Source organism: Rhinopithecus roxellana, chromosome 16, assembly GCF_007565055.1.
Source record: "Rhinopithecus roxellana isolate Shanxi Qingling chromosome 16, ASM756505v1, whole genome shotgun sequence".
Taxonomy (NCBI): Eukaryota; Metazoa; Chordata; class Mammalia; order Primates; family Cercopithecidae; genus Rhinopithecus; species Rhinopithecus roxellana.
Genome location: NC_044564.1, coordinates 74,011,890 through 74,022,193, shown reverse-complemented (window position 1 = coordinate 74,022,193; position 10,304 = coordinate 74,011,890). Strand labels below are relative to the sequence as shown.

Sequence of the window (10,304 nt, the reverse complement as noted above, 5' to 3'; positions counted from 1 at the left end):
AATTGTAATTGAACATGGATGTTAAATACCACCATTTCCTTTCTTAAATCTCTGTCTTATGGACTACTGATGCTGTAGACCACAGACTCGCTTCAGTTTCTGAAAGTAGTATGTTCGCCAGATCTAAATGGTCTCTATGGAATTTTCTTTGAGCCCTAGTACAGCATCTGGCATATACTAAATACCCAACAAACTTGTATTTCTTCCTTCTTCCACTAACGATCAGTTCCTTTTCCTGATGAGATAGGAAAATATGTATTAATTACTGGAATTCCCGCTTAGGCTCTCTTGTTGTTACAAAGAGAAAGACTGTCAATTTTCACCCACTTCTTTTTTACCATTACAAATATTTAATCACAATCGACAATTACAGTATTAGTTATATTACCCAACAGGCCTCAAAATGTTTGGCTTGGTCTTTGTATTTTCATAAATGTCCACAACTCTATCCAGCTTAGAGCATTGATTTGACATTAGGGAGCAGAGACTCCAAGGACAGAAGAAGACTCATTTAGCCAGTTGTTTATTCCCCGTGAATTGCCTCAGCTAAACACCAGACCAGAGCGTCTGTGTGCACTAGGTCAAGCCATGAATATGCACAGGTCAAATAATTAAACTTGTATAATATTCCCAGAGATGTGAACATGAGAGGAATATTTATCACAATGGAAAGATCCTGCTGCAGATATTTCTTACCTAATGTTGAACTTTTATCAAAGATTTTTTTTTTCAACTGGCTGTTTCAAAAAAAAAAAAGGCTAAACATACAGAGTCTCCTCTCCCCCTTCAGGATACAAACCACAGAATTCCGATGACTCACCCAAAAATAGCTTATGAATATGCCACAGGCGGAAGGGCACGCTGTTTAGTTCTTTAAAACTTCCTGCCAAACTGAAGAAACTGAACATACACAGATATTTGGGGACTAACTCTGAGTAATAATGAGAATTTAATCCCTTGTAGTCTTCAGGGTTAGCAACAGCTTGCCTGACATGTCCGGTTACATCCTGTTTGCTACACACGTGACTCCTCAAAAAAATAATAATATAATATTAATAGCACAATGTTTCATTGTTAAGATTGCTGTTATCTGTGCTAATGGCTCCTCAATATTTGCAGCTATAAGTAGACTAAGGCACTTCTTGGATGAATTATAAATGAAAGGTTTTATGAAACAAACATATTGCCATTACAACTCTAAAATAAAAAGCCAGGATTCAATGTATAGAATTTGAAGGCAGCATAAGCCCCTAAAAAAGAAAGACAGTAAAGCATAGTGATTGAAATTTTGGTGGCAATTCCCAGTTCTTACACCAATTATGTCACCTTTAGTAGTTACTTGAACTCTCTAAGTTCTAATTTTCCCATATGTAACATAAGGATAATAATTCTATCTATGTCTAGGGTTCTTGTGAGGATTAAATAAAGACATATATGCATACAAGGAATACTGCTCAGTAAATAAATTATCCCATGCATTCTCCTTCTCATAAATGAATCTGAAAACTAAAACCATTAGGTGACATAAGAAAGATCACACACCTCATCAGTGCAGTGCCAAGACAGGTCACTGTAATGCTGTGGTTAAAAACATGGGCTCTGAAACAAGTCCATCATAGTTTAAATCTCAGTATTCCTACTTGTTAGCTGTATAAACTTGGGCGAGTCACTTAACTTTTCTGTCTCAATTTTCTCATCTACAAAAGTCAAATAATAACAGTACTTCTCTCACCAGGTTATTATGACAACTTAAAAATGTAGTACATGCAACTGCCACATAACAATTAATCAAAAAAATATGATTACACTAACATTGGGAATATCTGGTTCTTCCAAAAACAAAGGTTAATGTAAAATATATGTCAACAATGCCAGACTTTAAACTTTATCTGTAAAAACAGCCCTAACTTAAAAAATAAACAGCTTAAAAATTGGATATAGTTTAATGGTGACCAGAATATTTTCAGATGTCTTCTCAGATGAAAGTACATGTCTTCTTCAACCACGGCTATGTGTCGTATTTTTCTTTTCCTATGAGGGAAAGACATAAGACAAGCCATTAAAAAACATTTCAGACAACAACCCCAATTGCTGAAAAGTCACTTTGGAGTTTGAAAATAATACTAACATTCAGCTGCTCTTGACATTTACAAGGAAATGTAAAGCAATGGAAAGGGCACCATACTACCCTTTCCAGTTCAGGTTCTGCCACTTGACCAGTCATAATGAAGTTACTTGACCTATGAGTCACTATCTACAAAATAGGGCATTTAACAATGCCTGCCTTGCACTATTCACAATAGCAAAGACTTGGAATCAACCCAAATGTCCATCTGTGACAGACTGGATTAAGAAAATGTGGCACATATACACCATGGAATACTATACAGCCATAAAAAAGGATGAGTTTGCGTCCTTTGTAGGGACATGGATGCAGCTGGAAACCATCATTCTTAGCAAACTATCACAAGAAGAGAAAACCAAACACCGCATGTTCTCACTCATAGGTGGGAACTGAACAATGAGATCACTTGGACTCGGGAAGGGGAACATCACACACCGGGGCCTATCATGGGGAGGGGGGAGGGGGGAGGGATTGCACTGGGGAGTTATACATGAAATAAATGATGAATTGATGGGTGCTGACGAGTTGATGGGTGCAGCACACCAACATGGCACAAATATACATATGTAACAAACCTGCACGTTATGCACATGTACCCTAGAACTTAAAGTATAATAAAAAAAGAAAGAAAAAAAAATGCCTGCCTTATTACAATTACTAAACAGAACAAGTATGTGACATGTTTCATAAAATTTAAGATATTGTATTCATGTTGAAGACATAATATTATCCTATTTTAACTAATACATTCAAAACTATTCTGAAACAGTTAAAGGTCAGAAAACTACTTTTGTTCCTTGCTTATTACATATTCACAGGACATCGGACTCTCATCTTAAGAAATAGTGAAGAAAAGAAACAGGAGAACATCTTCAAATCCCAGAGAAAACAATAATTTTAAACTTATCACCCTTGACAGGTGATAAGGAGGCATGCAAGACTACAGTTTTTGTTTTGTTTTGTTTTGTTTTTTTGAGACTGAGTCTCACTCTGTCACCCAGGCTGGAGTGCAGTGGCACGGTCTCAGCTCATTGCAAGCTCCACCTCCTGGGTTCACAGCATTCTCCTGCCTCAGCCTCCCAAGTAGTTGGGACTACAGGTGCCTGCCACCACGCCTGGCTGAATTTTTGTATTTTTAGTAGAGACAGGATTTCACCGTGTTAGCCAGGATGGTCTCGATCTCCTGACTTCATGATCCGCCCACCTCAGCCTCCCAAAATGCTGGGATTACAGGCATGAGCCACCATGTCAAGCCAAGACTAAACATTTTTATATCTCTTGACAAGAATTAACACGAGTCCCTCACATAGTAGGTGCTTAAGGCATATTTGTTAAAGGAGTAGATGGGACATAAATAAAATTTTAGGGACCAATTTACAATTGACACCACTATAACCCTATTCCAACCCTATTAGGAACTAATTTGAAAGTCACAGATCTAGACCCAGCCGTCGATGGCCTAATAGAGTTATGTGGCTATAACTGCCAGTACCTCCAAAAAAAGGTTAAAAAGTGGCATAGATAAAAAAGGTCTCTCCAACCCATGATTTTTCTTCTAGGAATAGACTACACTTTGCCTCTGCATTGTCTGAAGTCCTGCAAGTCAGTTGCAATCCCAAATTGTAACTAAATGGTCAACAAACCCTAGAAACCATATTTCCTACCCTCAATAGATAGGATTTCCAAAATGAAAGCGAAAGTATCCAATGGTCTTTGTACTTCATATGTAACATGAAGCACCAGAAGACACAAATGGGAATGTTTCGTGATGTGGGGGTTAGATGGGGGCTTGAATAGATCATGACCCCTCAGGACCCCTCCCACCTTCCAGGAGAGAATTTGCTGACCAGAACCCTGCTTGAAGACTTCAGGAGCCCCACAATTCAGACTACTCCATCCTAACCATATCACAACCAAAGATCATATGAAGACTATTCTTTGGGGTTTCATATATCTGCTGGCAGAGCACTTTGGGTGCATCAGAACCTCACCAGACAGACACACTGACTCATTATTGGATGAGGATCAAAGAGATAATTAGGTTGGTCATATATAACTTGCCATTGCCAGCCAAGTATTCAAAGCCCTTTCAGAAATCATTCATCAGCTTACTTCCTTGATACCCTGAACTATTCCTAAGACCACAGCCACCACAGACTCCTGCATCCTCTTACCACCATGAGTTTGCTTCTGTCTCCTCTGACGGCTCTCCTAGCATATTACAGCCACCTCTGTACAAATCTAATGCAGAATCTTGGAGGCTCTTCTTAGTAGACTCTCAGTAAATATTTATTCAATGCAATTCAGTCACATTTAGAGATAACAGATAGTAAAGATCACTAGATTTCCTAAGTGCATCTGTAAATCTGTTGCCTAGGGTCAGAGTGATAGAAGTTGTTTCCTTACAGAAAAACCAATGTTCTCAAATGCCCTGCATTGAGCCTCAACACTGATACTCTACTCATGCATTATAAAAATTTCAACATGTCTATCACAGCAGCTTAAGGCCTCTAGGCAGAAAATTTGATTCAGTAAACAAAATTCCCACAAAGTAATAGAAGCTTCACAGACATCAAAGAAGGAGTAAAACCTATCATTAAATACATATTGAACAAAAATAGCATGAAACTATTTCTTATTTATTGATGTATTCAAACAGCGTGTCCTCCCATCTTCCGTGGAAGAGTCCACATCTTATTAGTTTGTGTACACCCTGTGACTGCGAAGTGCTAAGAACAAAGATATTTTGGAACTTTTTGTTACAGAAATAAAGAATGAATGAATGTACAATAAAGGAAATTTGAAAAGGAAAGGACAAAAAGACACAAACTCCTGGAAATTAATATTTATTTTATGAACCTAAGCATTTTAGTATTATTTTTGTGTACATTAACATCTTAAATCTAAAAACAAACCCACGAAGCATGATAAATAACATCTAACCCTTGAACTCCAAAGAATTAATTGGGAAAAATTTCACATACATTGTTAAAAGAAAAAAGTTGTTCAAGATAAAAATACTGGATTTGTAGTGGGATCAAACAGCTAATTTGGTAAGAATGATATATTCAATACTCCTACAATTTGAGAGGCAAGAGAGACCATGTTGAGCAAGAGTAAAAATAAGTAAGCACATAACTGTTTTTTTTTTTTTTTTTTTGAGATAGAGTCTCGCTCTGTCGCCCAGGCTGGAGTGCAGTGGTGCGATCTCGGCTCACTGCAAGCTCCACCTCCTGGATTCACGCCATTCTCCTGTCTCAGCCTCCTGAGTAGCTGGGACTACAGGCGCCAGCCACCATGCCCAGCTAATTTTTTTGTATTTTTAGTAGAGACGGGGTTTCACCATGTTAACCAGGATGGTCTCGATCTCCTGACCTCGTGATCCGACCGCCTCAGCCTCCCAAAGTGCTGGGATTACAGGCATGAGCCACCACGCCCAGCCAGTAAGTACATAAATTTTAAAAAGCAAATAAACAAAGGTAGGTGAGCATCAAGAATTGTTGCTCCTTGAATACAGTAAATAGAAACAAGAGCATTTCAGGGACAAACTGGGAAAAGTGTTTGCTAGGTGCATGCATATTAAAGGACTTAATTAATACAAGTGATTATCAGGGGTGAGGAGGAGTTAGAACCATAGCTGTTCCTCTCTCTTCCTAGAGAAATAAATTACATCTTAATTGTAAACAATAAATCATCACATCTACTAGTAATTAATAGATACAAATCCAAGCTGGGAGGAAAAGGATGAAAAAAGAGAAAAATGTTGAGGAATAATGAACCTGGTAAGACTATTTGTGAATAACTGGAGAAGGCAAGAGAAGGTAAAAGACCCCCTAAAGCTAGGATTTCCAAGAAGCCACACCTTCGTAGGAACATTGATATACTTTCCTGACTCCTCTCTGTGGAGCCATCCCTGCCCACACCAAAGGGAGCAGTTCTCTGGTGGATGCTCCCATGGCTGCATAAATATCAGTCATAGCAAGTATTCTGTGTATTACTAATTTCTTTGCTGTCTCCTGTGAATTTTACCTCTTCCTCGCATAGCATTATAGTAGGTACATTACTTAAGAGTTTTTGACTGGAAAAATGTCAACTGATAATAGAGACATTGACTGAGAGATTTCTCAAGGCAGTTTAGGTGGGGTTACATTCAGCCACTGGGACGTGCTTTTTAAAAAGCTCGAGACCTGCCTGTAAATGTGAGCCTATGCTATAATAGTCCAAACAAGGAAATTCAGTAAGAATGGTCTCCCAACCTGGACAAAGCTAAATACTTATCTATTCTCTGCACCTGTAACCGCTTGACTTATAAATAGTTTGCCCTTTTACTTTGCTTCATGGTCAGCTGCACAGGAGAAGAAATGCCTGAGATCACGTTGTTGTTGTGACTAATCTCTACAAAGAATAGTACAGAAGATGAAAGGGAGCCACCTCCGAAGCTCTCAAAACCAGGAGCGGGGAACCCATCAGACCAATGTGACAAGTTGAAATGCAGGAACTTCATGATGTGGTTTGATTTGATTTAAAAACAAAACAAAACAACACTGAAAAGGATTTAAGCAATGTGGGACAGAGACACAACAAGAAAGAAAAATAATTGACCAGTTCCTGAGTATTGTTTGCCCTTATAAGATAGCTCTTACCATGACATCTTAATACATATAGATTTTTTTTCTTAGACTAAGGTAAAAACACAATGATCTTCAAAAAAGAGATTCTTAATTAATCAACTCACATGGCTTGTTACATAGCCTCAAAAATTATCATTATGAAGATTATGTAGTAGCGTAAAAATTTACTGATTTGTTGATCGTATGAATACTTACTGACCTCTTGTGAGTCAGCTCTGCTCTAGATGCTGGTTGTATGTGAGAGGGCAAAACAGACAAAACTCTCTGCTAGAACAGACCTAACATTCTGGTATAATGTACATGATAAAACGCTGTGTTAAGGCACAGAACGAAAACCAGGGGAGCAAAAGGGAAAGAACATGAGTTCTTCTGCTAGTGACCTAGCAGACATTGTTTTAAATCCCACCGTTGCCACCAATTTGCTATATAATGTTGAGTAGTTTAGCTGCTCTTGCTGACTCTCTTCTCCACATTTATAACTAAAGGGGACATGAGAGAGACCTCGCAGGATTATTGTAAAGATTAAGCAAAATTAAACAAGATAGAATGTCAATCAGAACCAAATCTTACAAATGGTGTTCTAGCTATCCAAAGAATTCCTCCCAGTAGAGAATATAACCAAATTTTTAAAAAGCTGTATAAAGTAATTTTGTATAAACTAATGCAAGCCTGAGTAGGCAGGAAAGTCAGGGAAATTCTCAGAGGCCAAAAACAATGAAAAACATACATGACTACAGAGTTAAGCAAATACTTGGGCCTGCATTTGGTTGGTGAGTATCTGCTGACCCTCTATGGGAACCAGGGAGTCAATAAGGTGGGAAAAGACACCTAAATCTGGCATTTCTAAAAGGCCACACCTTCAAGGAGACATAAAGATACTTTCTTGATTCATCCTTAGATCTGGGTCAAAAAAAAAAGAAATCTACCCAGAAAATTACTAACTATAATCCTGCACTCACACACAGATTTAGGACCTTCTGGTCACAATACCTATGTGGATCTTAAAAACAAAAATAAAGCTGAAAATTTGGTTTAAATGGTTCCTGGGTTGGTAGTGTCTCCAGGCACCTGAAAGAAGTAAATATAAATCCTTTCCAGAGAAAAAGCATATAAACTCAGGCCTCAAAGAATTCCCACAGGTAAAGTGGGAATTATCTTATTACATTTGACCATGCAAGGCACATGGTGAAATGTAATAAATTTATAAAATGTGTAACACAAAATTAATAAAACATGCAATGAAATCAGCCACTATGGATAAAAGTCAGTAGAAATAATACATTTAAATAAATACTCAAATTAATAAATGTGACACATATTTTAACAAAATATATAGGTATAAAAGTATATGACAAGAAATTAGGTATAAAAATTATCAGACAGCTTTTTAAAATAAAATTCCTGAAAATGAAATCATTGAAATTGGAAATCACTAAGGTGTTGGGTGACCAACACAGGGGGATGTATTTTTTTTCGTATACTTGTATCTTTTTTCATTATTTATATATTAAGATACCATAGCATATAATAATTCCTTAGATCAGAGGTTCCTAAATGGGGTTCAAAATCCCTGCAATTCAGGGAATCTGTGAACTAGGAAAAATTTAAGTATTTATTTTCACTAACTAGAATCTATCATTTCATTTAATTATGAGCATAAAAAACAAACCATAGAAGTGATAACAATAACTTTGACTTTTTCACCAATGTAAATTTAAGATATTTTTATAGCATATAACAATTGTCACAAAATAATATTGTTTATATTCACCAGTATCATATTACTCAGTATAATAGACCTAAAGTTATTTCCCTGTTATTTATTCTGTTAAAGAGTGTATATTACCATATTACAATTTTAAAAAATTTTTTGGTAGCTATATTTCAATTTGTTTCTTTAGTAATTTTGTGTATTTTATTATATCCATTTAAAAATCACTATTTGAAGGCATCCTAGGCTTCATCTGATAGCCAAAAATAATACTACAGAACAAACTCAGGGATGAACACATATATCAAAGCACTGCACTGTACCCCATAAGTAGATGCAATTATTTATTTAAAATTTTTTTAACTCAGAAAAAATGTTATGACTATCTAAAAATGTAAATCAAATTTAATTTCCCTTTTATTTTTTAATTCTAAGAAAACCCTTAAATACAGCCCATTTAACAAATTTAACTAAGTGTATTTTTCTCTTGGCCTTCAGGTTTTATTATAGATGTCTGTCACAAATTCAATAATGAAAGAGGAAAGCAGTAAACAGAGAAAGAAGAAGTGGGAAAGGTGTTTTGCAATTGATCACACTATAAGCTCTTACATCCTGTCTTACCAAAAAAGAAAAACAATTACTTGAATATGTCTACTTTCTTTCAGTTAATTCTAAATTACTTACCTAAGAATTCATACTGGCAGTGAGGCATATTTTCAGCCTAGTAAGGAAGTAAATTACTTATATTTACTACCTGATATTTAAAATATAACTTAATTTTCAGACGTATCTACTCAAGAACCTGAGTTTGGGTATTCTAGGATTTGTTTAATAAGGCTCCTTCATTACACCTCATCCTAGATCTCTTTCCAAAATATAGAAGTGAAATTCAACTATTTTCCCTTCATGCTTATATTTTGCTCACTTTAACTCCCTCTCTGGACCTTTTCTGTGCCATTCTATTCCAGGCCTTGGATTTCTACATGTTTGCATCTTAGATCTGTTAAACTCAGCTGACCCACCACACCCGGGCAGAACTTCAAAAGAAGCTGTGAACAGCAGTGCTTGTTCTAGCTGGAAGATCATCCTGAGTCCCTCCCTGTTTATTCTTCAAATGTCTGGGCCTCCTTTCATCTCCAGTTCTCAGATTTGGGCACAATAACCCAGCTCTGATGTCTACATCTAACCCTGTGGATCCCAGACTGTCAATGAAATGTTTATTTCATGCAGATTCCGTGACTCTGCTCACTCAGCTTATTTTTCAGTCTCTATTACCCCCTGTGGGAAATCTCCCTGTCTAGGACTAGCCTCGAAATCCCAATTTCCAGAGGACAGGGATCTGGACATCCACTGCCCCTCTTCTTGCAGCACAGCCAGCCCTGGAAGAACCCTCTAACTTTAGCTACACTTGAAACAGAAATTTTACATGACTCACCATATGATAGCATTGATACTCTCCTGTAATTCAAATTCAACCTTCATGTTTCACTTTCAAACTGCTTCATTGAAGTGACATATTCAATCGAACAGAAGAGTGGCCTTTTCTGAGATTTTTATTAGGGGATAAGGATGTACAGTGAATTACACCTCACACCTCATAACCCAAAGAAAACTTCCAAAATATGTTTTTTACCTATCTTCTTCCCCCAAATCCCCACATCATAGCTTTATCTCTGTCTCTCTGTCTTTCTCTCTCTCTCTCTCTGTCTGTCTGTCTCTCTCTCTGAATCGCTAGCTTATTTTTGCTCTCTAAGTTCCATGAAGCTGTAAAAAAAAAAAAAAGAGTAAGATACTTATGAACCAATGTGCAGCAATTTCCAAGATGTATTGTTAAACG

The 10,304-nt window shown here is 36.9% G+C and overlaps 1 long non-coding RNA gene across 1 annotated transcript in view; it reads right to left on the bottom strand.

Annotated features, from left to right (window-relative positions):
• Nucleotides 1–1,927: 1,927 nt before the first annotated feature.
• Nucleotides 1,928–10,304, bottom strand: part of LOC104654274 — a 209,173-nt gene continuing 200,796 nt past the window's right edge. Inside the window, exon 4 of the long non-coding RNA XR_004053954.1 lies at nt 1,928–2,031. This is a non-coding gene — a long non-coding RNA (uncharacterized LOC104654274). The remainder of the gene's footprint in view (nt 2,032–10,304) is intronic.